The 24,974-nt window shown below is 43.4% G+C and overlaps 12 non-coding genes across 12 annotated transcripts; all 12 read left to right on the plus strand.

The window, feature by feature from the left end:
- The first annotated feature begins 2,036 nt into the window (after window positions 1–2,036).
- On the plus strand, window positions 2,037–2,109 carry trnam-cau (transfer RNA methionine (anticodon CAU)). The gene has a single exon. It is a non-coding gene; the product is annotated as a tRNA-Met (tRNA).
- Window positions 2,110–4,012: 1,903 nt separating this feature from the next.
- On the plus strand, window positions 4,013–4,085 carry trnam-cau (transfer RNA methionine (anticodon CAU)). Its single transcript has one exon. It is a non-coding gene; the product is annotated as a tRNA-Met (tRNA).
- A 1,913-nt stretch (window positions 4,086–5,998) lies between these two features.
- On the plus strand, window positions 5,999–6,071 carry trnam-cau (transfer RNA methionine (anticodon CAU)). The gene has a single exon. It is a non-coding gene; the product is annotated as a tRNA-Met (tRNA).
- Window positions 6,072–7,177: 1,106 nt separating this feature from the next.
- On the plus strand, window positions 7,178–7,250 carry trnam-cau (transfer RNA methionine (anticodon CAU)). The gene has a single exon. It is a non-coding gene; the product is annotated as a tRNA-Met (tRNA).
- A 1,913-nt stretch (window positions 7,251–9,163) lies between these two features.
- On the plus strand, window positions 9,164–9,236 carry trnam-cau (transfer RNA methionine (anticodon CAU)). The gene has a single exon. It is a non-coding gene; the product is annotated as a tRNA-Met (tRNA).
- A 1,913-nt stretch (window positions 9,237–11,149) lies between these two features.
- trnam-cau (transfer RNA methionine (anticodon CAU)) lies at window positions 11,150–11,222 on the plus strand. The gene has a single exon. It is a non-coding gene; the product is annotated as a tRNA-Met (tRNA).
- A 1,913-nt stretch (window positions 11,223–13,135) lies between these two features.
- On the plus strand, window positions 13,136–13,208 carry trnam-cau (transfer RNA methionine (anticodon CAU)). Its single transcript has one exon. It is a non-coding gene; the product is annotated as a tRNA-Met (tRNA).
- Window positions 13,209–15,121: 1,913 nt separating this feature from the next.
- On the plus strand, window positions 15,122–15,194 carry trnam-cau (transfer RNA methionine (anticodon CAU)). The gene has a single exon. It is a non-coding gene; the product is annotated as a tRNA-Met (tRNA).
- Window positions 15,195–17,107: 1,913 nt separating this feature from the next.
- On the plus strand, window positions 17,108–17,180 carry trnam-cau (transfer RNA methionine (anticodon CAU)). Its single transcript has one exon. It is a non-coding gene; the product is annotated as a tRNA-Met (tRNA).
- A 1,913-nt stretch (window positions 17,181–19,093) lies between these two features.
- Window positions 19,094–19,166, plus strand: trnam-cau (transfer RNA methionine (anticodon CAU)). The gene has a single exon. It is a non-coding gene; the product is annotated as a tRNA-Met (tRNA).
- A 1,913-nt stretch (window positions 19,167–21,079) lies between these two features.
- trnam-cau (transfer RNA methionine (anticodon CAU)) lies at window positions 21,080–21,152 on the plus strand. The gene has a single exon. It is a non-coding gene; the product is annotated as a tRNA-Met (tRNA).
- A 1,913-nt stretch (window positions 21,153–23,065) lies between these two features.
- On the plus strand, window positions 23,066–23,138 carry trnam-cau (transfer RNA methionine (anticodon CAU)). Its single transcript has one exon. It is a non-coding gene; the product is annotated as a tRNA-Met (tRNA).
- The last annotated feature ends 1,836 nt before the right edge of the window (window positions 23,139–24,974 follow it).

Consider the following 24,974-nt stretch of genomic DNA (forward strand, 5'->3'; position numbering starts at 1 on the left):
AAAAGAGAGAAAAGAAAGCCGTTTTGGTGTCACGGGTGTTGTGACTTACACACACACATTTCTGAATTGAGAAAGGAAATTATTTTAGAGGAAGCACTAGAGTTTAGATCCCACATTTGTTGATAGGCATTCATTTATTTCTTCACTTCTGATGAAGTTTCAACAATAAACAACAAACTTTGTATTATGAGAAAGAACCAGACTCATTCTTCAGGAATCCGAAAATAAGCTCTATTTTACGAGTTATGCACGAATTCGAATTCTCCTATAAAACGAATTCCTTAACTCAAACCAAGTTAAGACTGCTTTGTCCTTCATATTTATTCATATCTAATCAAGTTTCAACGATAAACAACGTTGTACTTGTAATTGTGTTTGACACAAGCAGCATGTCAGCGGCATAATCTCAAGGTTGTGAGCTCGAACCTCACACGGGGCAGATGTTTTGATGTGGTGTCCATAGCGCTTCCCCTCACTTACAGCTGGAAAGTTGGTGGGCACAAGTGGCTCTGATTGCTTTCTGTTGTATCTACAGAACGTCAACTTGGAAGCTCAATCACTCCAATCTGTGGAAGGTGTCAAATACAAGTTATGGGGATTCGAAACATCACTCTCTTAGAAAAACCTTCCAATCTCAAACACAAGTTATGGGGATTCAAACCATCTCTCTTGAAGAAAAGCCTTGCAATCTCACTTATTTACAGTCAATGTACAGCCAAAATTTGTTTCTGTGGTGGCTGCAGAAAGCCCATTCGGAAGGTCTATCACTCCAAACTGTGGAAGCTGTCAAATAAAAGTAAAGGGGATGTGAAACATCACTCTCTTAAAAAAGCCTTCCAATCTGGTGTCAAACACGTTATGGGGATTCAATCTAACTGATGTGCAGTAGGCATAATCTCAAGGTTGTGAGTTCGACCTTGCAATCTGGTGTCAAACACACATTTTGGGGATTCGAACCATCTCTCTTTTAGAAAAGTGTTTTAACCTGACTGATGTGGAGTAGGCACCGTATCAGTGGCATCATCCCAAGGTCGAGAGTTCGACCCTCACACGGGGCAGATGTTTTGATGGGGGCTCTATAGCACTTCACCTCAGTTACAGCTGTAAAGTTGGTGGGTACAAGTTGCTCTGGTTGCTCTCTGTTGTGGCTGCAGAAAGCCCACTCTGAAGCTCAATGACTCTCAACTGTAGAAGGTGTCAAATACAAGTTATTGGGATTCGAAAAACATCACTCCCTCAGAAAAGCCTTTCAACCTGGTGTCAAACACAATGTATGTGGATTCAAACCATCTCTCTTTAAGAATAGCATTGCAATCTGACTGATGCGCAGTTGGCAGCGTGTCAGTGGCATAATTTCAAGGTCGTGAGCTCGACCCTCACACGGGGTAGTTGTTTTGATGTGGTGTCTATCGCACCTCACCTCAGTCACAGCTTGAAAGTTGGTGGGCACAAGTGGCTCCGGTTGATTTCTGTTGTGGATGCAGAAAATCAACTTGGAAGCTCAATCACGCCTAAGTGTGGAAGGTGTCAAATACAAGTTATGGAGATTCAAAAAGATATTCTCGTAGAAGAACCTTGTAATCTGGTGTCAAACACAATCAATGGGGATTCACGCCATCTCTCTTTAAGAAAAGCGTTGCAATCAGATCTTTGTCGTCTTTCAGTTTCTGCTCTCCTTATTATCCGCTGAAACTTGTCAAGTCAGACAACTTTTCCTTGGGTTTTGCCGTTACTGTCATAATAGAATATGCAGTGTGACAAAAGCACCTTTGCAGACTCTCCTTCTCTATATATAGACTGACATGGGGCAAGTCAATCTAGTTTATCCAACGTGAAACTACCACTTTTGCAACTTTCCATAAACTTTCAAAATGAGAAGAAAAGCCAGATGAAGAAACTTTTGAGTTGAGTGTTTAACCTTTAGTCTAAACAACAGGTCATTTGAAGGACTACTTTTAGCAAAGTCTGCAGGACTAATGAATCAGTGTGGGAAAGTGAGTCTACCCTCACAATACATGTATTTTCAAGCTTTTCAGGCCTCGTTGGCGCAGTAGGCAGCGCGTCAGTCTCATAATCTGAAGGTCGTGAGTTCAACCCTCACACGGGGCATTGATTTTGATTAAAGGGTCAATAGCGCTTACCCTCAGTTACAGCTGGAAAGTTGCTGGCCACAAGTGCCTCCGGTTGCTCTCTGTGTTAGCTGCAGAAAGCCCACTGGGAAGGTCAATCACTCCAGAGTGTGGAAGGTGTTAAACACAAGTTATGGGGATTCGAACCATCTCTCCTTCAGAAAAATCTTGCAACTTACTGTCTAACATCATTTATGGAGATTCGAACAATCTCTTTATTGGAAAAGCGCTGCAGACTGACTGATGTGCAGTAAGCAGCATGTCAGGTTGTGAGCTCGAACCTCACACGGGGCAGATGTTTTCATGTGGTGTCCATAGCGCTTCCCCTCACTTACAGCTGGAAAGTTGGTGGCTCTGATTGCTTTCTGTTGTATCTACAGAACGTCAACTTGGAAGCTCAATCACTACAATCTGTGGAAGGTGTCAAATACAAGTTATGGGGATTCGAAACATCACTCTCTTAGAAAAACCTTCCAATCTCAAACACAAGTTATGGGGATTCAAACCATCTCTCTTGAAGAAAAGCCTTTCAATCTCACTTATTTACAGTCAATGTACAGCCAAAATTTGTCTCTGTGGTGGCTGCAGAAAGCCCATTCGGAAGGTCTATCACTCCAAACTGTGGAAGCTGTCAAATAAAAGTAAAGGGGATGCGAAACATCACTCTCTTAAAAAAGCCTTCCAATCTGGTGTCAAACACAAGTTATGGGGATTCAATCTAACTGATGTGCAGTAGGCATAATTTCAAGGTCGTGAGTTCGACCTTGCAATCTGGTGTCAAACACACATTTTGGGGATTCGAACCATCTCTCTTTTAGAAAAGTGTTTTAACCTGACTGATGTGGAGTAGGCAGCGTATCAGTGGCATCATCCCAAGGTCGTGAGTTCGACCCTCACACGGGGCAGATGTTTTGATGGGGACTCTATAGCACTTCACCTCAGTTACAGCTGTAAAGTTGGTGGGTACAAGTTGCTCTGGTTGCTCTCTGTTGTGGCTGCAGAAAGCCCACTCTGAAGCTCAATGACTCTCAACTGTGGAAGGTGTCAAATACAAGTTATTGGGATTCGAAAAACATCACTCCCTCAGAAATGCCTTTCAACCTGGTGTCAAACACAGTTTATGTGGATTCAAACCATCTCTCTTTAAGAAAAGCATTGCAATCTGACTGATGTGCAGTTGGCAGCGTTTCAGTGGCATAATTTCAAGGTCGTGAGCTCGACCCTCACACGGGGTAGATGTTTTGATGTGGTGTCTATCGCACCTCACCTCAGTCACAGCTTGAAAGTTGGTGGGCACAAGTGGCTCCGGTTGATTTCTGTTGTGGATGCAGAAAATCAACTTGGAAGCTCAATCACGCCTAAGTGTGGAAGGTGTCAAATACAAGTTATGGAGATTCAAAAAGATATTCTCGTAGAAGAACCTTGTAATCTGGTGTCAAACACAATCAATGGGGATTCACGCCATCTCTCTTTAAGAAAAGCGTTGCAATCAGATCTTTGTCGTCTTTCAGTTTCTGCTCTCCTTATTATCCGCTGAAACTTGTCAAGTCAGACAAATTTTCCTTGGGTTTTGCCGTTACTGTCATAATAGAATATGCAGTGTGACAAAAGCACCTTTGCAGACTCTCCTTCTCTTGATATAGACTGACATGGGGCAAGTCAATCTAGTTTATCCAACGTGAAACTACCACTTTTGCAACTTTCCATAAACTTTCAAAATGAGAAGAAAAGCCAGATGAAGAAACTTGTGAGTTGAGTGTTTAACCTTTAGTCTAAACAACAGGTCATTTGAAGGACTACTTTTAGCAAAGTCTGCAGGACTAATAAATCAGTGTGGGAAAGTGAGTCTACCCTCACAATACATGTATTTTCAAGCTTTTCAGGCCTCGTTGGCGCAGTAGGCAGCGCGTCAGTCTCATAATCTGAAGGTCGTGAGTTCAACCCTCACACGGGGCATTGATTTTGATTAAAGGGTCAATAGCGCTTACCCTCAGTTACAGCTGGAAAGTTGCTGGCCACAAGTGCCTCCGGTTGCTCTCTGTGTTAGCTGCAGAAAGCTCACTGGGAAGGTCAATCACTCCAGAGTGTGGAAGGTGTAAAACACAAGTTATGGGGATTCGAACCATCTCTCCTTCAGAAAAATCTTGCAACTTACTGTCTAACATCATTTATGGAGATTCGAACAATCTCTTTATTGGAAAAGCGCTGCAGACTGACTGATGTGCAGTAAGCAGCATGTCAGGTTGTGAGCTCGAACCTCACACGGGGCAGATGTTTTCATGTGGTGTCCATAGCGCTTCCCCTCACTTACAGCTGGAAAGTTGGTGGGCACAAGTGGCTCTGATTGCTTTCTGTTGTATCTACAGAACGTCAACTTGGAAGCTCAATCACTCCAATCTGTGGAAGGTGTCAAATACAAGTTATGGGGATTCGAAACATCACTCTCTTAGAAAAACCTTCCAATCTCAAACACAAGTTATGGGGATTCAAACCATCTCTCTTGAAGAAAAGCCTTGCAATCTCACTTATTTACAGTCAATGTACAGCCAAAATTTGTCTCTGTGGTGGCTGCAGAAAGCCCATTCGGAAGGTCTATCACTCCAAACTGTGGAAGCTGTCAAATAAAAGTAAAGGGGATGCGAAACATCACTCTCTTAAAAAAGCCTTCCAATCTGGTGTCAAACACAAGTTATGGGGATTCAATCTAACTGATGTGCAGTAGGCATAATTTCAAGGTCGTGAGTTCGACCTTGCAATCTGGTGTCAAACACACATTTTGGGGATTCGAACCATCTCTCTTTTAGAAAAGTGTTTTAACCTGACTGATGTGGAGTAGGCAGCGTATCAGTGGCATCATCCCAAGGTCGGGAGTTCGACCCTCACACGGGGCAGATGTTTTGATGGGGACTCTATAGCACTTCACCTCAGTTACAGCTGTAAAGTTGGTGGGTACAAGTTGCTCTGGTTGCTCTCTGTTGTGGCTGCAGAAAGCCCACTCTGAAGCTCAATGACTCTCAACTGTGGAAGGTGTCAAATACAAGTTATTGGGATTCGAAAAACATCACTCCCTCAGAAAAGCCTTTCAACCTGGTGTCAAACACAGTTTATGTGGATTCAAACCATCTCTCTTTAAGAATAGCATTGCAATCTGACTGATGTGCAGTTGGCAGCGTTTCAGTGGCATAATTTCAAGGTCGTGAGCTCGACCCTCACACGGGGTAGATGTTTTGATGTGGTGTCTATCGCACCTCACCTCAGTCACAGCTTGAAAGTTGGTGGGCACAAGTGGCTCCGGTTGATTTCTGTTGTGGATGCAGAAAATCAACTTGGAAGCTCAATCACGCCTAAGTGTGGAAGGTGTCAAATACAAGTTATGGAGATTCAAAAAGATATTCTCGTAGAAGAACCTTGTAATCTGGTGTCAAACACAATCAATGGGGATTCACGCCATCTCTCTTTAAGAAAAGCGTTGCAATCAGATCTTTGTCGTCTTTCAGTTTCTGCTCTCCTTATTATCCGCTGAAACTTGTCAAGTCAGACAAATTTTCCTTGGGTTTTGCCGTTACTGTCATAATAGAATATGCAGTGTGACAAAAGCACCTTTGCAGACTCTCCTTCTCTTGATATAGACTGACATGGGGCAAGTCAATCTAGTTTATCCAACGTGAAACTACCACTTTTGCAACTTTCCATAAACTTTCAAAATGAGAAGAAAAGCCAGATGAAGAAACTTGTGAGTTGAGTGTTTAACCTTTAGTCTAAACAACAGGTCATTTGAAGGACTACTTTTAGCAAAGTCTGCAGGACTAATGAATCAGTGTGGGAAAGTGAGTCTACCCTCACAATACATGTATTTTCAAGCTTTTCAGGCCTCGTTGGCGCAGTAGGCAGCGCGTCAGTCTCATAATCTGAAGGTCGTGAGTTCAACCCTCACACCGGGCAATATTTTGATTAAAGGGTCAATAGCGCTTACCCTCAGTTACAGCTGGAAAGTTGCTGGCCACAAGTGCCTCCGGTTGCTCTCTGTGTTAGCTGCAGAAAGCCCACTGGGAAGGTCAATCACTCCAGAGTGTGGAAGGTGTAAAACACAAGTTATGGGGATTCGAACCATCTCTCCTTCAGAAAAATCTTGCAACTTACTGTCTAACATCATTTATGGAGATTCGAACAATCTCTTTATTGGAAAAGCGCTGCAGACTGACTGATGTGCAGTAAGCAGCATGTCAGGTTGTGAGCTCGAACCTCACACGGGGCACATGTTTTCATGTGGTGTCCATAGCGCTTCCCCTCACTTACAGCTGGAAAGTTGGTGGGCACAAGTGGCTCTGATTGCTTTCTGTTGTATCTACAGAACGTCAACTTGGAAGCTCAATCACTCCAATCTGTGGAAGGTGTCAAATACAAGTTATGGGGATTCGAAACATCACTCTCTTAGAAAAACCTTCCAATCTCAAACACAAGTTATGGGGTTTCAAACCATCTCTCTTGAAGAAAAGCCTTGCAATCTCACTTATTTACAGTCAATGTAATCTCAAGGTGTCAAATACAAGTTATGGAGATTCAAAAAGATATTCTCGTAGAAGAACCTTGTAATCTGGTGTCAAACACAATCAATGGGGATTCACGCCATCTCTCTTTAAGAAAAGCGTTGCAATCAGATCTTTGTCGTCTTTCAGTTTCTGCTCTCCTTATTATCCGCTGAAACTTGTCAAGTCAGACAAATTTTCCTTGGGTTTTGCCGTTACTGTCATAATAGAATATGCAGTGTGACAAAAGCACCTTTGCAGACTCTCCTTCTCTTGATATAGACTGACATGGGGCAAGTCAATCTAGTTTATCCAACGTGAAACTACCACTTTTGCAACTTTCCATAAACTTTCAAAATGAGAAGAAAAGCCAGATGAAGAAACTTGTGAGTTGAGTGTTTAACCTTTAGTCTAAACAAGAGGTCATTTGAAGGACTACTTTTAGCAAAGTCCGCAGGACTAATGAATCAGTGTGGGAAAGTGAGTCTACCCTCACAATACATGTATTTTCAAGCTTTTCAGGCCTCGTTGGCGCAGTAGGCAGCGCGTCAGTCTCATAATCTGAAGGTCGTGAGTTCAACCCTCACACCGGGCATTGATTTTGATTAAAGGGTCAATAGCGCTTACCCTCAGTTACAGCTGGAAAGTTGCTGGCCACAAGTGCCTCCGGTTGCTCTCTGTGTTAGCTGCAGAAAGCTCACTGGGAAGGTCAATCACTCCAGAGTGTGGAAGGTGTAAAACACAAGTTATGGGGATTCGAACCATCTCTCCTTCAGAAAAATCTTGCAACTTACTGTCTAACATCATTTATGGAGATTCGAACAATCTCTTTATTGGAAAAGCGCTGCAGACTGACTGATGTGCAGTAAGCAGCATGTCAGGTTGTGAGCTCGAACCTCACACGGGGCAGATGTTTTCATGTGGTGTCCATAGCGCTTCCCCTCACTTACAGCTGGAAAGTTGGTGGGCACAAGTGGCTCTGATTGCTTTCTGTTGTATCTACAGAACGTCAACTTGGAAGCTCAATCACTCCAATCTGTGGAAGGTGTCAAATACAAGTTATGGGGATTCGAAACATCACTCTCTTAGAAAAACCTTCCAATCTCAAACACAAGTTATGGGGATTCAAACCATCTCTCTTGAAGAAAAGCCTTGCAATCTCACTTATTTACAGTCAATGTACAGCCAAAATTTGTCTCTGTGGTGGCTGCAGAAAGCCCATTCGGAAGGTCTATCACTCCAAACTGTGGAAGCTGTCAAATAAAAGTAAAGGGGATGCGAAACATCACTCTCTTAAAAAAGCCTTCCAATCTGGTGTCAAACACAAGTTATGGGGATTCAATCTAACTGATGTGCAGTAGGCATAATTTCAAGGTCGTGAGTTCGACCTTGCAATCTGGTGTCAAACACACATTTTGGGGATTCGAACCATCTCTCTTTTAGAAAAGTGTTTTAACCTGACTGATGTGGAGTAGGCAGCGTATCAGTGGCATCATCCCAAGGTCGGGAGTTCGACCCTCACACGGGGCAGATGTTTTGATGGGGACTCTATAGCACTTCACCTCAGTTACAGCTGTAAAGTTGGTGGGTACAAGTTGCTCTGGTTGCTCTCTGTTGTGGCTGCAGAAAGCCCACTCTGAAGCTCAATGACTCTCAACTGTGGAAGGTGTCAAATACAAGTTATTGGGATTCGAAAAACATCACTCCCTCAGAAAAGCCTTTCAACCTGGTGTCAAACACAGTTTATGTGGATTCAAACCATCTCTCTTTAAGAAAAGCATTGCAATCTGACTGATGCGCAGTTGGCAGCGTTTCAGTGGCATAATTTCAAGGTCGTGAGCTCGACCCTCACACGGGGTAGATGTTTTGATGTGGTGTCTATCGCACCTCACCTCAGTCACAGCTTGAAAGTTGGTGGGCACAAGTGGCTCCGGTTGATTTCTGTTGTGGATGCAGAAAATCAACTTGGAAGCTCAATCACGCCTAAGTGTGGAAGGTGTCAAATACAAGTTATGGAGATTCAAAAAGATATTCTCGTAGAAGAACCTTGTAATCTGGTGTCAAACACAATCAATGGGGATTCACGCCATCTCTCTTTAAGAAAAGCGTTGCAATCAGATCTTTGTCGTCTTTCAGTTTCTGCTCTCCTTATTATCCGCTGAAACTTGTCAAGTCAGACAAATTTTCCTTGGGTTTTGCCGTTACTGTCATAATAGAATATGCAGTGTGACAAAAGCACCTTTGCAGACTCTCCTTCTCTTGATATAGACTGACATGGGGCAAGTCAATCTAGTTTATCCAACGTGAAACTACCACTTTTGCAACTTTCCATAAACTTTCAAAATGAGAAGAAAAGCCAGATGAAGAAACTTGTGAGTTGAGTGTTTAACCTTTAGTCTAAACAACAGGTCATTTGAAGGACTACTTTTAGCAAAGTCTGCAGGACTAATGAATCAGTGTGGGAAAGTGAGTCTACCCTCACAATACATGTATTTTCAAGCTTTTCAGGCCTCGTTGGCGCAGTAGGCAGCGCGTCAGTCTCATAATCTGAAGGTCGTGAGTTCAACCCTCACACGGGGCATTGATTTTGATTAAAGGGTCAATAGCGCTTACCCTCAGTTACAGCTGGAAAGTTGCTGGCCACAAGTGCCTCCGGTTGCTCTCTGTGTTAGCTGCAGAAAGCCCACTGGGAAGGTCAATCACTCCAGAGTGTGGAAGGTGTAAAACACAAGTTATGGGGATTCGAACCATCTCTCCTTCAGAAAAATCTTGCAACTTACTGTCTAACATCATTTATGGAGATTCGAACAATCTCTTTATTGGAAAAGCGCTGCAGACTGACTGATGTGCAGTAAGCAGCATGTCAGGTTGTGAGCTCGAACCTCACACGGGGCAGATGTTTTGATGTGGTGTCCATAGCGCTTCCCCTCACTTACAGCTGGAAAGTTGGTGGGCACAAGTGGCTCTGATTGCTTTCTGTTGTATCTACAGAACGTCAACTTGGAAGCTCAATCACTCCAATCTGTGGAAGGTGTCAAATACAAGTTATGGGGATTCGAAACATCACTCTCTTAGAAAAACCTTCCAATCTCAAACACAAGTTATGGGGATTCAAACCATCTCTCTTGAAGAAAAGCCTTGCAATCTCACTTATTTACAGTCAATGTACAGCCAAAATTTGTCTCTGTGGTGGCTGCAGAAAGCCCATTCGGAAGGTCTATCACTCCAAACTGTGGAAGCTGTCAAATAAAAGTAAAGGGGATGCGAAACATCACTCTCTTAAAAAAGCCTTCCAATCTGGTGTCAAACACAAGTTATGGGGATTCAATCTAACTGATGTGCAGTAGGCATAATTTCAAGGTCGTGAGTTCGACCTTGCAATCTGGTGTCAAACACACATTTTGGGGATTCGAACCATCTCTCTTTTAGAAAAGTGTTTTAACCTGACTGATGTGGAGTAGGCAGCGTATCAGTGGCATCATCCCAAGGTCGTGAGTTCGACCCTCACACGGGGCAGATGTTTTGATGGGGACTCTATAGCACTTCACCTCAGTTACAGCTGTAAAGTTGGTGGGTACAAGTTGCTCTGGTTGCTCTCTGTTGTGGCTGCAGAAAGCCCACTCTGAAGCTCAATGACTCTCAACTGTGGAAGGTGTCAAATACAAGTTATTGGGATTCGAAAAACATCACTCCCTCAGAAAAGCCTTTCAACCTGGTGTCAAACACAGTTTATGTGGATTCAAACCATCTCTCTTTAAGAAAAGCATTGCAATCTGACTGATGTGCAGTTGGCAGCGTTTCAGTGGCATAATTTCAAGGTCGTGAGCTCGACCCTCACACGGGGTAGATGTTTTGATGTGGTGTCTATCGCACCTCACCTCAGTCACAGCTTGAAAGTTGGTGGGCACAAGTGGCTCCGGTTGATTTCTGTTGTGGATGCAGAAAATCAACTTGGAAGCTCAATCACGCCTAAGTGTGGAAGGTGTCAAATACAAGTTATGGAGATTCAAAAAGATATTCTCGTAGAAGAACCTTGTAATCTGGTGTCAAACACAATCAATGGGGATTCACGCCATCTCTCTTTAAGAAAAGCGTTGCAATCAGATCTTTGTCGTCTTTCAGTTTCTGCTCTCCTTATTATCCGCTGAAACTTGTCAAGTCAGACAAATTTTCCTTGGGTTTTGCCGTTACTGTCATAATAGAATATGCAGTGTGACAAAAGCACCTTTGCAGACTCTCCTTCTCTTGATATAGACTGACATGGGGCAAGTCAATCTAGTTTATCCAACGTGAAACTACCACTTTTGCAACTTTCCATAAACTTTCAAAATGAGAAGAAAAGCCAGATGAAGAAACTTGTGAGTTGAGTGTTTAACCTTTAGTCTAAACAACAGGTCATTTGAAGGACTACTTTTAGCAAAGTCTGCAGGACTAATAAATCAGTGTGGGAAAGTGAGTCTACCCTCACAATACATGTATTTTCAAGCTTTTCAGGCCTCGTTGGCGCAGTAGGCAGCGCGTCAGTCTCATAATCTGAAGGTCGTGAGTTCAACCCTCACACCGGGCATTGATTTTGATTAAAGGGTCAATAGCGCTTACCCTCAGTTACAGCTGGAAAGTTGCTGGCCACAAGTGCCTCCGGTTGCTCTCTGTGTTAGCTGCAGAAAGCTCACTGGGAAGGTCAATCACTCCAGAGTGTGGAAGGTGTAAAACACAAGTTATGGGGATTCGAACCATCTCTCCTTCAGAAAAATCTTGCAACTTACTGTCTAACATCATTTATGGAGATTCGAACAATCTCTTTATTGGAAAAGCGCTGCAGACTGACTGATGTGCAGTAAGCAGCATGTCAGGTTGTGAGCTCGAACCTCACACGGGGCAGATGTTTTGATGTGGTGTCCATAGCGCTTCCCCTCACTTACAGCTGGAAAGTTGGTGGGCACAAGTGGCTCTGATTGCTTTCTGTTGTATCTACAGAACGTCAACTTGGAAGCTCAATCACTCCAATCTGTGGAAGGTGTCAAATACAAGTTATGGGGATTCGAAACATCACTCTCTTAGAAAAACCTTCCAATCTCAAACACAAGTTATGGGGATTCAAACCATCTCTCTTGAAGAAAAGCCTTGCAATCTCACTTATTTACAGTCAATGTACAGCCAAAATTTGTCTCTGTGGTGGCTGCAGAAAGCCCATTCGGAAGGTCTATCACTCCAAACTGTGGAAGCTGTCAAATAAAAGTAAAGGGGATGCGAAACATCACTCTCTTAAAAAAGCCTTCCAATCTGGTGTCAAACACAAGTTATGGGGATTCAATCTAACTGATGTGCAGTAGGCATAATTTCAAGGTCGTGAGTTCGACCTTGCAATCTGGTGTCAAACACACATTTTGGGGATTCGAACCATCTCTCTTTTAGAAAAGTGTTTTAACCTGACTGATGTGGAGTAGGCAGCGTATCAGTGGCATCATCCCAAGGTCGTGAGTTCGACCCTCACACGGGGCAGATGTTTTGATGGGGGCTCTATAGCACTTCACCTCAGTTACAGCTGTAAAGTTGGTGGGTACAAGTTGCTCTGGTTGCTCTCTGTTGTGGCTGCAGAAAGCCCACTCTGAAGCTCAATGACTCTCAACTGTGGAAGGTGCCAAATACAAGTTATTGGGATTCGAAAAACATCACTCCCTCAGAAAAGCCTTTCAACCTGGTGTCAAACACAGTTTATGTGGATTCAAACCATCTCTCTTTAAGAAAAGCATTGCAATCTGACTGATGTGCAGTTGGCAGCGTTTCAGTGGCATAATTTCAAGGTCGTGAGCTCGACCCTCACACGGGGTAGATGTTTTGATGTGGTGTCTATCGCACCTCACCTCAGTCACAGCTTGAAAGTTGGTGGGCACAAGTGGCTCCGGTTGATTTCTGTTGTGGATGCAGAAAATCAACTTGGAAGCTCAATCACGCCTAAGTGTGGAAGGTGTCAAATACAAGTTATGGAGATTCAAAAAGATATTCTCGTAGAAGAACCTTGTAATCTGGTGTCAAACACAATCAATGGGGATTCACGCCATCTCTCTTTAAGAAAAGCGTTGCAATCAGATCTTTGTCGTCTTTCAGTTTCTGCTCTCCTTATTATCCGCTGAAACTTGTCAAGTCAGACAAATTTTCCTTGGGTTTTGCCGTTACTGTCATAATAGAATATGCAGTGTGACAAAAGCACCTTTGCAGACTCTCCTTCTCTTGATATAGACTGACATGGGGCAAGTCAATCTAGTTTATCCAACGTGAAACTACCACTTTTGCAACTTTCCATAAACTTTCAAAATGAGAAGAAAAGCCAGATGAAGAAACTTGTGAGTTGAGTGTTTAACCTTTAGTCTAAACAACAGGTCATTTGAAGGACTACTTTTAGCAAAGTCTGCAGGACTAATAAATCAGTGTGGGAAAGTGAGTCTACCCTCACAATACATGTATTTTCAAGCTTTTCAGGCCTCGTTGGCGCAGTAGGCAGCGCGTCAGTCTCATAATCTGAAGGTCGTGAGTTCAACCCTCACACCGGGCATTGATTTTGATTAAAGGGTCAATAGCGCTTACCCTCAGTTACAGCTGGAAAGTTGCTGGCCACAAGTGCCTCCGGTTGCTCTCTGTGTTAGCTGCAGAAAGCTCACTGGGAAGGTCAATCACTCCAGAGTGTGGAAGGTGTAAAACACAAGTTATGGGGATTCGAACCATCTCTCCTTCAGAAAAATCTTGCAACTTACTGTCTAACATCATTTATGGAGATTCGAACAATCTCTTTATTGGAAAAGCGCTGCAGACTGACTGATGTGCAGTAAGCAGCATGTCAGGTTGTGAGCTCGAACCTCACACGGGGCAGATGTTTTGATGTGGTGTCCATAGCGCTTCCCCTCACTTACAGCTGGAAAGTTGGTGGGCACAAGTGGCTCTGATTGCTTTCTGTTGTATCTACAGAACGTCAACTTGGAAGCTCAATCACTCCAATCTGTGGAAGGTGTCAAATACAAGTTATGGGGATTCGAAACATCACTCTCTTAGAAAAACCTTCCAATCTCAAACACAAGTTATGGGGATTCAAACCATCTCTCTTGAAGAAAAGCCTTGCAATCTCACTTATTTACAGTCAATGTACAGCCAAAATTTGTCTCTGTGGTGGCTGCAGAAAGCCCATTCGGAAGGTCTATCACTCCAAACTGTGGAAGCTGTCAAATAAAAGTAAAGGGGATGCGAAACATCACTCTCTTAAAAAAGCCTTCCAATCTGGTGTCAAACACAAGTTATGGGGATTCAATCTAACTGATGTGCAGTAGGCATAATTTCAAGGTCGTGAGTTCGACCTTGCAATCTGGTGTCAAACACACATTTTGGGGATTCGAACCATCTCTCTTTTAGAAAAGTGTTTTAACCTGACTGATGTGGAGTAGGCAGCGTATCAGTGGCATCATCCCAAGGTCGTGAGTTCGACCCTCACACGGGGCAGATGTTTTGATGGGGGCTCTATAGCACTTCACCTCAGTTACAGCTGTAAAGTTGGTGGGTACAAGTTGCTCTGGTTGCTCTCTGTTGTGGCTGCAGAAAGCCCACTCTGAAGCTCAATGACTCTCAACTGTGGAAGGTGCCAAATACAAGTTATTGGGATTCGAAAAACATCACTCCCTCAGAAAAGCCTTTCAACCTGGTGTCAAACACAATTTATGTGGATTCAAACCATCTCTCTTTAAGAAAAGCATTGCAATCTGACTGATGTGCAGTTGGCAGCGTTTCAGTGGCATAATTTCAAGGTCGTGAGCTCGACCCTCACACGGGGTAGATGTTTTGATGTGGTGTCTATCGCACCTCACCTCAGTCACAGCTTGAAAGTTGGTGGGCACAAGTGGCTCCGGTTGATTTCTGTTGTGGATGCAGAAAATCAACTTGGAAGCTCAATCACGCCTAAGTGTGGAAGGTGTCAAATACAAGTTATGGAGATTCAAAAAGATATTCTCGTAGAAGAACCTTGTAATCTGGTGTCAAACACAATCAATGGGGATTCACGCCATCTCTCTTTAAGAAAAGCGTTGCAATCAGATCTTTGTCGTCTTTCAGTTTCTGCTCTCCTTATTATCCGCTGAAACTTGTCAAATCAGACAAATTTTCCTTGGGTTTTGCCGTTACTGTCATAATAGAATATGCAGTGTGACAAAAGCACCTTTGCAGACTCTCCTTCTCTTGATATAGACTGACATGGGGCAAGTCAATCTAGTTTATCCAACGTGAAACTACCACTTTTGCAACTTTCCATAAACTTTCAAAATGAGAAGAAAAGCCAGATGAAGAAACTTGTGAGTTGAGTGTTTAACCTTTAGTCTAAACAACAGGTCATTTGAAGGACTACTTTTAGCAAAGTCTGCAGGACTAATAAATCAGTGTGGGAAAGTGAGTCTACCCTCACAATACATGTATTTTCAAGCTTTTCAGGCCTCGTTGGCGCAGTAGGCAGCGCGTCAGTCTCATAATCTGAAGGTCGTGAGTTCAACCCTCACACCGGGCATTGATTTTGATTAAAGGGTCAATAGCGCTTACCCTCAGTTACAGCTGGAAAGTTGCTGGCCACAAGTGCCTCCGGTTGCTCTCTGTGTTAGCTGCAGAAAGCTCACTGGGAAGGTCAATCACTCCAGAGTGTGGAAGGTGTAAAACACAAGTTATGGGGATTCGAACCATCTCTCCTTCAGAAAAATCTTGCAACTTACTGTCTAACATCATTTATGGAGATTCGAACAATCTCTTTATTGGAAAAGCGCTGCAGACTGACTGATGTGCAGTAAGCAGCATGTCAGGTTGTGAGCTCGAACCTCACACGGGGCAGATGTTTTCATGTGGTGTCCATAGCGCTTCCCCTCACTTACAGCTGGAAAGTTGGTGGGCACAAGTGGCTCTGATTGCTTTCTGTTGTATCTACAGAACGTCAACTTGGAAGCTCAATCACTCCAATCTGTGGAAGGTGTCAAATACAAGTTATGGGGATTCGAAACATCACTCTCTTAGAAAAACCTTCCAATCTCAAACACAAGTTATGGGGATTCAAACCATCTCTCTTGAAGAAAAGCCTTGCAATCTCACTTATTTACAGTCAATGTACAGCCAAAATTTGTCTCTGTGGTGGCTGCAGAAAGCCCATTCGGAAGGTCTATCACTCCAAACTGTGGAAGCTGTCAAATAAAAGTAAAGGGGATGCGAAACATCACTCTCTTAAAAAAGCCTTCCAATCTGGTGTCAAACACAAGTTATGGGGATTCAATCTAACTGATGTGCAGTAGGCATAATTTCAAGGTCGTGAGTTCGACCTTGCAATCTGGTGTCAAACACACATTTTGGGGATTCGAACCATCTCTCTTTTAGAAAAGTGTTTTAACCTGACTGATGTGGAGTAGGCAGCGTATCAGTGGCATCATCCCAAGGTCGTGAGTTCGACCCTCACACGGGGCAGATGTTTTGATGGGGACTCTATAGCACTTCACCTCAGTTACAGCTGTAAAGTTGGTGGGTACAAGTTGCTCTGGTTGCTCTCTGTTGTGGCTGCAGAAAGCCCACTCTGAAGCTCAATGACTCTCAACTGTGGAAGGTGTCAAATACAAGTTATTGGGATTCGAAAAACATCACTCCCTCAGAAAAGCCTTTCAACCTGGTGTCAAACACAGTTTATGTGGATTCAAACCATCTCTCTTTAAGAAAAGCATTGCAATCTGACTGATGTGCAGTTGGCAGCGTTTCAGTGGCATAATTTCAAGGTCGTGAGCTCGACCCTCACACGGGGTAGATGTTTTGATGTGGTGTCTATCGCACCTCACCTCAGTCACAGCTTGAAAGTTGGTGCGCACAAGTGGCTCCGGTTGATTTCTGTTGTGGATGCAGAAAATCAACTTGGAAGCTCAATCACGCCTAAGTGTGGAAGGTGTCAAATACAAGTTATGGAGATTCAAAAAGATATTCTCGTAGAAGAACCTTGTAATCTGGTGTCAAACACAATCAATGGGGATTCACGCCATCTCTCTTTAAGAAAAGCGTTGCAATCAGATCTTTGTCGTCTTTCAGTTTCTGCTCTCCTTATTATCCGCTGAAACTTGTCAAATCAGACAAATTTTCCTTGGGTTTTGCCGTTACTGTCATAATAGAATATGCAGTGTGACAAAAGCACCTTTGCAGACTCTCCTTCTCTTGATATAGACTGACATGGGGCAAGTCAATCTAGTTTATCCAACGTGAAACTACCACTTTTGCAACTTTCCATAAACTTTCAAAATGAGAAGAAAAGCCAGATGAAGAAACTTGTGAGTTGAGTGTTTAACCTTTAGTCTAAACAACAGGTCATTTGAAGGACTACTTTTAGCAAAGTCTGCAGGACTAATAAATCAGTGTGGGAAAGTGAGTCTACCCTCACAATACATGTATTTTCAAGCTTTTCAGGCCTCGTTGGCGCAGTAGGCAGCGCGTCAGTCTCATAATCTGAAGGTCGTGAGTTCAACCCTCACACCGGGCATTGATTTTGATTAAAGGGTCAATAGCGCTTACCCTCAGTTACAGCTGGAAAGTTGCTGGCCACAAGTGCCTCCGGTTGCTCTCTGTGTTAGCTGCAGAAAGCTCACTGGGAAGGTCAATCACTCCAGAGTGTGGAAGGTGTAAAACACAAGTTATGGGGATTCGAACCATCTCTCCTTCAGAAAAATCTTGCAACTTACTGTCTAACATCATTTATGGAGATTCGAACAATCTCTTTATTGGAAAAGCGCTGCAGACTGACTGATGTGCAGTAAGCAGCATGTCAGGTTGTGAGCTCGAACCTCACACGGGGCAGATGTTTTCATGTGGTGTCCATAGCGCTTCCCCTCACTTACAGCTGGAAAGTTGGTGGGCACAAGTGGCTCTGATTGCTTTCTGTTGTATCTACAGAACGTCAACTTGGAAGCTCAATCACTCCAATCTGTGGAAGGTGTCAAATACAAGTTATGGGGATTCGAAACATCACTCTCTTAGAAAAACCTTCCAATCTCAAACACAAGTTATGGGGATTCAAACCATCTCTCTTGAAGAAAAGCCTTGCAATCTCACTTATTTACAGTCAATGTACAGCCAAAATTTGTCTCTGTGGTGGCTGCAGAAAGCCCATTCGGAAGGTCTATCACTCCAAACTGTGGAAGCTGTCAAATAAAAGTAAAGGGGATGCGAAACATCACTCTCTTAAAAAAGCCTTCCAATCTGGTGTCAAACACAAGTTATGGGGATTCAATCTAACTGATGTGCAGTAGGCATAATTTCAAGGTCGTGAGTTCGACCTTGCAATCTGGTGTCAAACACACATTTTGGGGATTCGAACCATCTCTCTTTTAGAAAAGTGTTTTAACCTGACTGATGTGGAGTAGGCAGCGTATCAGTGGCATCATCCCAAGGTCGTGAGTTCGACCCTCACACGGGGCAGATGTTTTGATGGGGGCTCTATAGCACTTCACCTCAGTTACAGCTGTAAAGTTGGTGGGTACAAGTTGCTCTGGTTGCTCTCTGTTGTGGCTGCAGAAAGCCCACTCTGAAGCTCAATGACTCTCAACTGTGGAAGGTGCCAAATACAAGTTATTGGGATTCGAAAAACATCACTCCCTCAGAAAAGCCTTTCAACCTGGTGTCAAACACAATTTATGTGGATTCAAACCATCTCTCTTTAAGAAAAGCATTGCAATCTGACTGATGTGCAGTTGGCAGCGTTTCAGTGGCATAATTTCAAGGTCGTGAGCTCGACCCTCACACGGGGTAGATGTTTTGATGTGGTGTCTATCGCACCTCACCTCAGTCACAGCTTGAAAGTTGGTGGGCACAAGTGGCTCCGGTTGATTTCTGTTGTGGATGCAGAAAATCAACTTGGAAGCTCAATCACGCCTAAGTGTGGAAGGTGTCAAATACAAGTTATGGAGATTCAAAAAGATATTCTCGTAGAAGAACCTTGTAATCTGGTGTCAAACACAATCAATGGGGATTCACGCCATCTCTCTTTAAGAAAAGCGTTGCAATCAGATCTTTGTCGTCTTTCAGTTTCTGCTCTCCTTATTATCCGCTGAAACTTGTCAAATCAGACAAATTTTCCTTGGGTTTTGCCGTTACTGTCATAATAGAATATGCAGTGTGACAAAAGCACCTTTGCAGACTCTCCTTCTCTTGATATAGACTGACATGGGGCAAGTCAATCTAGTTTATCCAACGTGAAACTACCACTTTTGCAACTTTCCATAAACTTTCAAAATGAGAAGAAAAGCCAGATGAAGAAACTTGTGAGTTGAGTGTTTAACCTTTAGTCTAAACAACAGGTCATTTGAAGGACTACTTTTAGCAAAGTCTGCAGGACTAATAAATCAGTGTGGGAAAGTGAGTCTACCCTCACAATACATGTATTTTCAAGCTTTTCAGGCCTCGTTGGCGCAGTAGGCAGCGCGTCAGTCTCATAATCTGAAGGTCGTGAGTTCAACCCTCACACGGGGCATTGATTTTGATTAAAGGGTCAATAGCGCTTACCCTCAGTTACAGCTGGAAAGTTGCTGGCCACAAGTGCCTCCGGTTGCTCTCTGTGTTAGCTGCAGAAAGCTCACTGGGAAGGTCAATCACTCCAGAGTGTGGAAGGTGTAAAACACAAGTTATGGGGATTCGAACCATCTCTCCTTCAGAAAAATCTTGCAACTTACTGTCTAACATCATTTATGGAGATTCGAACAATCTCTTTATTGGAAAAGCGCTGCAGACTGACTGATGTGCAGTAAGCAGCATGTCAGGTTGTGAGCTCGAACCTCACACGGGGCAGATGTTTTCATGTGGTGTCCATAGCGCTTCCCCTCACTTACAGCTGGAAAGTTGGTGGGCACAAGTGGCTCTGATTGCTTTCTGTTGTATCTACAGAACGTCAACTTGGAAGCTCAATCACTCCAATCTGTGGAAGGTGTCAAATACAAGTTATGGGGATTCGAAACATCACTCTCTTAGAAAAACCTTCCAATCTCAAACACAAGTTATGGGGATTCAAACCATCTCTCTTGAAGAAAAGCCTTGCAATCTCACTTATTTACAGTCAATGTACAGCCAAAATTTGTCTCTGTGGTGGCTGCAGAAAGCCCATTCGGAAGGTCTATCACTCCAAACTGTGGAAGCTGTCAAATAAAAGTAAAGGGGATGCGAAACATCACTCTCTTAAAAAAGCCTTCCAATCTGGTGTCAAACACAAGTTATGGGGATTCAATCTAACTGATGTGCAGTAGGCATAATTTCAAGGTCGTGAGTTCGACCTTGCAATCTGGTGTCAAACACACATTTTGGGGATTCGAACCATCTCTCTTTTAGAAAAGTGTTTTAACCTGACTGATGTGGAGTAGGCAGCGTATCAGTGGCATCATCCCAAGGTCGTGAGTTCGACCCTCACACGGGGCAGATGTTTTGATGGGGGCTCTATAGCACTTCACCTCAGTTACAGCTGTAAAGTTGGTGGGTACAAGTTGCTCTGGTTGCTCTCTGTTGTGGCTGCAGAAAGCCCACTCTGAAGCTCAATGACTCTCAACTGTGGAAGGTGCCAAATACAAGTTATTGGGATTCGAAAAACATCACTCCCTCAGAAAAGCCTTTCAACCTGGTGTCAAACACAATTTATGTGGATTCAAACCATCTCTCTTTAAGAAAAGCATTGCAATCTGACTGATGTGCAGTTGGCAGCGTTTCAGTGGCATAATTTCAAGGTCGTGAGCTCGACCCTCACACGGGGTAGATGTTTTGATGTGGTGTCTATCGCACCTCACCTCAGTCACAGCTTGAAAGTTGGTGCGCACAAGTGGCTCCGGTTGATTTCTGTTGTGGATGCAGAAAATCAACTTGGAAGCTCAATCACGCCTAAGTGTGGAAGGTGTCAAATACAAGTTATGGAGATTCAAAAAGATATTCTCGTAGAAGAACCTTGTAATCTGGTGTCAAACACAATCAATGGGGATTCACGCCATCTCTCTTTAAGAAAAGCGTTGCAATCAGATCTTTGTCGTCTTTCAGTTTCTGCTCTCCTTATTATCCGCTGAAACTTGTCAAATCAGACAAATTTTCCTTGGGTTTTGCCGTTACTGTCATAATAGAATATGCAGTGTGACAAAAGCACCTTTGCAGACTCTCCTTCTCTTGATATAGACTGACATGGGGCAAGTCAATCTAGTTTATCCAACGTGAAACTACCACTTTTGCAACTTTCCATAAACTTTCAAAATGAGAAGAAAAGCCAGATGAAGAAACTTGTGAGTTGAGTGTTTAACCTTTAGTCTAAACAACAGGTCATTTGAAGGACTACTTTTAGCAAAGTCTGCAGGACTAATAAATCAGTGTGGGAAAGTGAGTCTACCCTCACAATACATGTATTTTCAAGCTTTTCAGGCCTCGTTGGCGCAGTAGGCAGCGCGTCAGTCTCATAATCTGAAGGTCGTGAGTTCAACCCTCACACCGGGCATTGATTTTGATTAAAGGGTCAATAGCGCTTACCCTCAGTTACAGCTGGAAAGTTGCTGGCCACAAGTGCCTCCGGTTGCTCTCTGTGTTAGCTGCAGAAAGCCCACTGGGAAGGTCAATCACTCCAGAGTGTGGAAGGTGTAAAACACAAGTTATGGGGATTCGAACCATCTCTCCTTCAGAAAAATCTTGCAACTTACTGTCTAACATCATTTATGGAGATTCGAACAATCTCTTTATTGGAAAAGCGCTGCAGACTGACTGATGTGCAGTAAGCAGCATGTCAGGTTGTGAGCTCAAACCTCACACGGGGCAGATGTTTTCATGTGGTGTCCATAGCGCTTCCCCTCACTTACAGCTGGAAAGTTGGTGGGCACAAGTGGCTCTGATTGCTTTCTGTTGTATCTACAGAACGTCAACTTGGAAGCTCAATCACTCCAATCTGTGGAAGGTGTCAAATACAAGTTATTGGGATTCGAAACATCACTCTCTTAGAAAAACCTTCCAATCTCAAACACAAGTTATGGGGATTCAAACCATCTCTCTTGAAGAAAAGCCTTGCAATCTCACTTATTTACAGTCAATGTACAGCCAAAATTTGTCTCTGTGGTGGCTGCAGAAAGCCCATTCGGAAGGTCTATCACTCCAAACTGTGGAAGCTGTCAAATAAAAGTAAAGGGGATGCGAAACATCACTCTCTTAAAAAAGCCTTCCAATCTGGTGTCAAACACAAGTTATGGGGATTCAATCTAACTGATGTGCAGTAGGCATAATTTCAAGGTCGTGAGTTCGACCTTGCAATCTGGTGTCAAACACACATTTTGGGGATTCGAACCATCTCTCTTTTAGAAAAGTGTTTTAACCTGACTGATGTGGAGTAGGCAGCGTATCAGTGGCATCATCCCAAGGTCGTGAGTTCGACCCTCACACGGGGCAGATGTTTTGATGGGGACTCTATAGCACTTCACCTCAGTTACAGCTGTAAAGTTGGTGGGTACAAGTTGCTCTGGTTGCTCTCTGTTGTGGCTGCAGAAAGCCCACTCTGAAGCTCAATGACTCTCAACTGTGGAAGGTGTCAAATACAAGTTATTGGGATTCGAAAAACATCACTCCCTCAGAAAAGCCTTTCAACCTGGTGTCAAACACAGTTTATGTGGATTCAAACCATCTCTCTTTAAGAAAAGCATTGCAATCTGACTGATGTGCAGTTGGCAGCGTTTCAGTGGCATAATTTCAAGGTCGTGAGCTCGACCCTCACACGGGGTAGATGTTTTGATGTGGTGTCTATCGCACCTCACCTCAGTCACAGCTTGAAAGTTGGTGGGCACAAGTGGCTCCGGTTGATTTCTGTTGTGGATGCAGAAAATCAACTTGGAAGCTCAATCACGCCTAAGTGTGGAAGGTGTCAAATACAAGTTATGGAGATTCAAAAAGATATTCTCGTAGAAGAACCTTGTAATCTGGTGTCAAACACAATCAATGGGGATTCACGCCATCTCTCTTTAAGAAAAGCGTTGCAATCAGATCTTTGTCGTCTTTCAGTTTCTGCTCTCCTTATTATCCGCTGAAACTTGTCAAGTCAGACAAATTTTCCTTGGGTTTTGCCGTTACTGTCATAATAGAATATGCAGTGTGACAAAAGCACCTTTGCAGACTCTCCTTCTCTTGATATAGACTGACATGGGGCAAGTCAATCTAGTTTATCCAACGTGAAACTACCACTTTTGCAACTTTCCATAAACTTTCAAAATGAGAAGAAAAGCCAGATGAAGAAACTTGTGAGTTGAGTGTTTAACCTTTAGTCTAAACAACAGGTCATTTGAAGGACTACTTTTAGCAAAGTCTGCAGGACTAATAAATCAGTGTGGGAAAGTGAGTCTACCCTCACAATACATGTATTTTCAAGCTTTTCAGGCCTCGTTGGCGCAGTAGGCAGCGCGTCAGTCTCATAATCTGAAGGTCGTGAGTTCAACCCTCACACCGGGCATTGATTTTGATTAAAGGGTCAATAGCGCTTACCCTCAGTTACAGCTGGAAAGTTGCTGGCCACAAGTGCCTCCGGTTGCTCTCTGTGTTAGCTGCAGAAAGCCCACTGGGAAGGTCAATCACTCCAGAGTGTGGAAGGTGTAAAACACAAGTTATGGGGATTCGAACCATCTCTCCTTCAGAAAAATCTTGCAACTTACTGTCTAACATCATTTATGGAGATTCGAACAATCTCTTTATTGGAAAAGCGCTGCAGACTGACTGATGTGCAGTAAGCAGCATGTCAGGTTGTGAGCTCGAACCTCACACGGGGCACATGTTTTCATGTGGTGTCCATAGCGCTTCCCCTCACTTACAGCTGGAAAGTTGGTGGGCACAAGTGGCTCTGATTGCTTTCTGTTGTATCTACAGAACGTCAACTTGGAAGCTCAATCACTCCAATCTGTGGAAGGTGTCAAATACAAGTTATGGGGATTCGAAACATCACTCTCTTAGAAAAACCTTCCAATCTCAAACACAAGTTATGGGGATTCAAACCATCTCTCTTGAAGAAAAGCCTTGCAATCTCACTTATTTACAGTCAATGTACAGCCAAAATTTGTCTCTGTGGTGGCTGCAGAAAGCCCATTCGGAAGGTCTATCACTCCAAACTGTGGAAGCTGTCAAATAAAAGTAAAGGGGATGCGAAACATCACTCTCTTAAAAAAGCCTTCCAATCTGGTGTCAAACACAAGTTATGGGGATTCAATCTAACTGATGTGCAGTAGGCATAATTTCAAGGTCGTGAGTTCGACCTTGCAATCTGGTGTCAAACACACATTTTGGGGATTCGAACCATCTCTCTTTTAGAAAAGTGTTTTAACCTGACTGATGTGGAGTAGGCAGCGTATCAGTGGCATCATCCCAAGGTCGTGAGTTCGACCCTCACACGGGGCAGATGTTTTGATGGGGGCTCTATAGCACTTCACCTCAGTTACAGCTGTAAAGTTGGTGGGTACAAGTTGCTCTGGTTGCTCTCTGTTGTGGCTGCAGAAAGCCCACTCTGAAGCTCAATGACTCTCAACTGTGGAAGGTGCCAAATACAAGTTATTGGGATTCGAAAAACATCACTCCCTCAGAAAAGCCTTTCAACCTGGTGTCAAACACAATTTATGTGGATTCAAACCATCTCTCTTTAAGAAAAGCATTGCAATCTGACTGATGTGCAGTTGGCAGCGTTTCAGTGGCATAATTTCAAGGTCGTGAGCTCGACCCTCACACGGGGTAGATGTTTTGATGTGGTGTCTATCGCACCTCACCTCAGTCACAGCTTGAAAGTTGGTGGGCACAAGTGGCTCCGGTTGATTTCTGTTGTGGATGCAGAAAATCAACTTGGAAGCTCAATCACGCCTAAGTGTGGAAGGTGTCAAATACAAGTTATGGAGATTCAAAAAGATATTCTCGTAGAAGAACCTTGTAATCTGGTGTCAAACACAATCAATGGGGATTCACGCCATCTCTCTTTAAGAAAAGCGTTGCAATCAGATCTTTGTCGTCTTTCAGTTTCTGCTCTCCTTATTATCCGCTGAAACTTGTCAAATCAGACAAATTTTCCTTGGGTTTTGCCGTTACTGTCATAATAGAATATGCAGTGTGACAAAAGCACCTTTGCAGACTCTCCTTCTCTTGATATAGACTGACATGGGGCAAGTCAATCTAGTTTATCCAACGTGAAACTACCACTTTTGCAACTTTCCATAAACTTTCAAAATGAGAAGAAAAGCCAGATGAAGAAACTTGTGAGTTGAGTGTTTAACCTTTAGTCTAAACAACAGGTCATTTGAAGGACTACTTTTAG

Source organism: Leuresthes tenuis, unplaced genomic scaffold (assembly GCF_036924035.1).
Source record: "Leuresthes tenuis unplaced genomic scaffold, fLeuTen1.0.hap1 SCAF_21, whole genome shotgun sequence".
In the NCBI taxonomy this organism is placed as follows: Eukaryota; Metazoa; Chordata; class Actinopteri; order Atheriniformes; family Atherinopsidae; genus Leuresthes; species Leuresthes tenuis.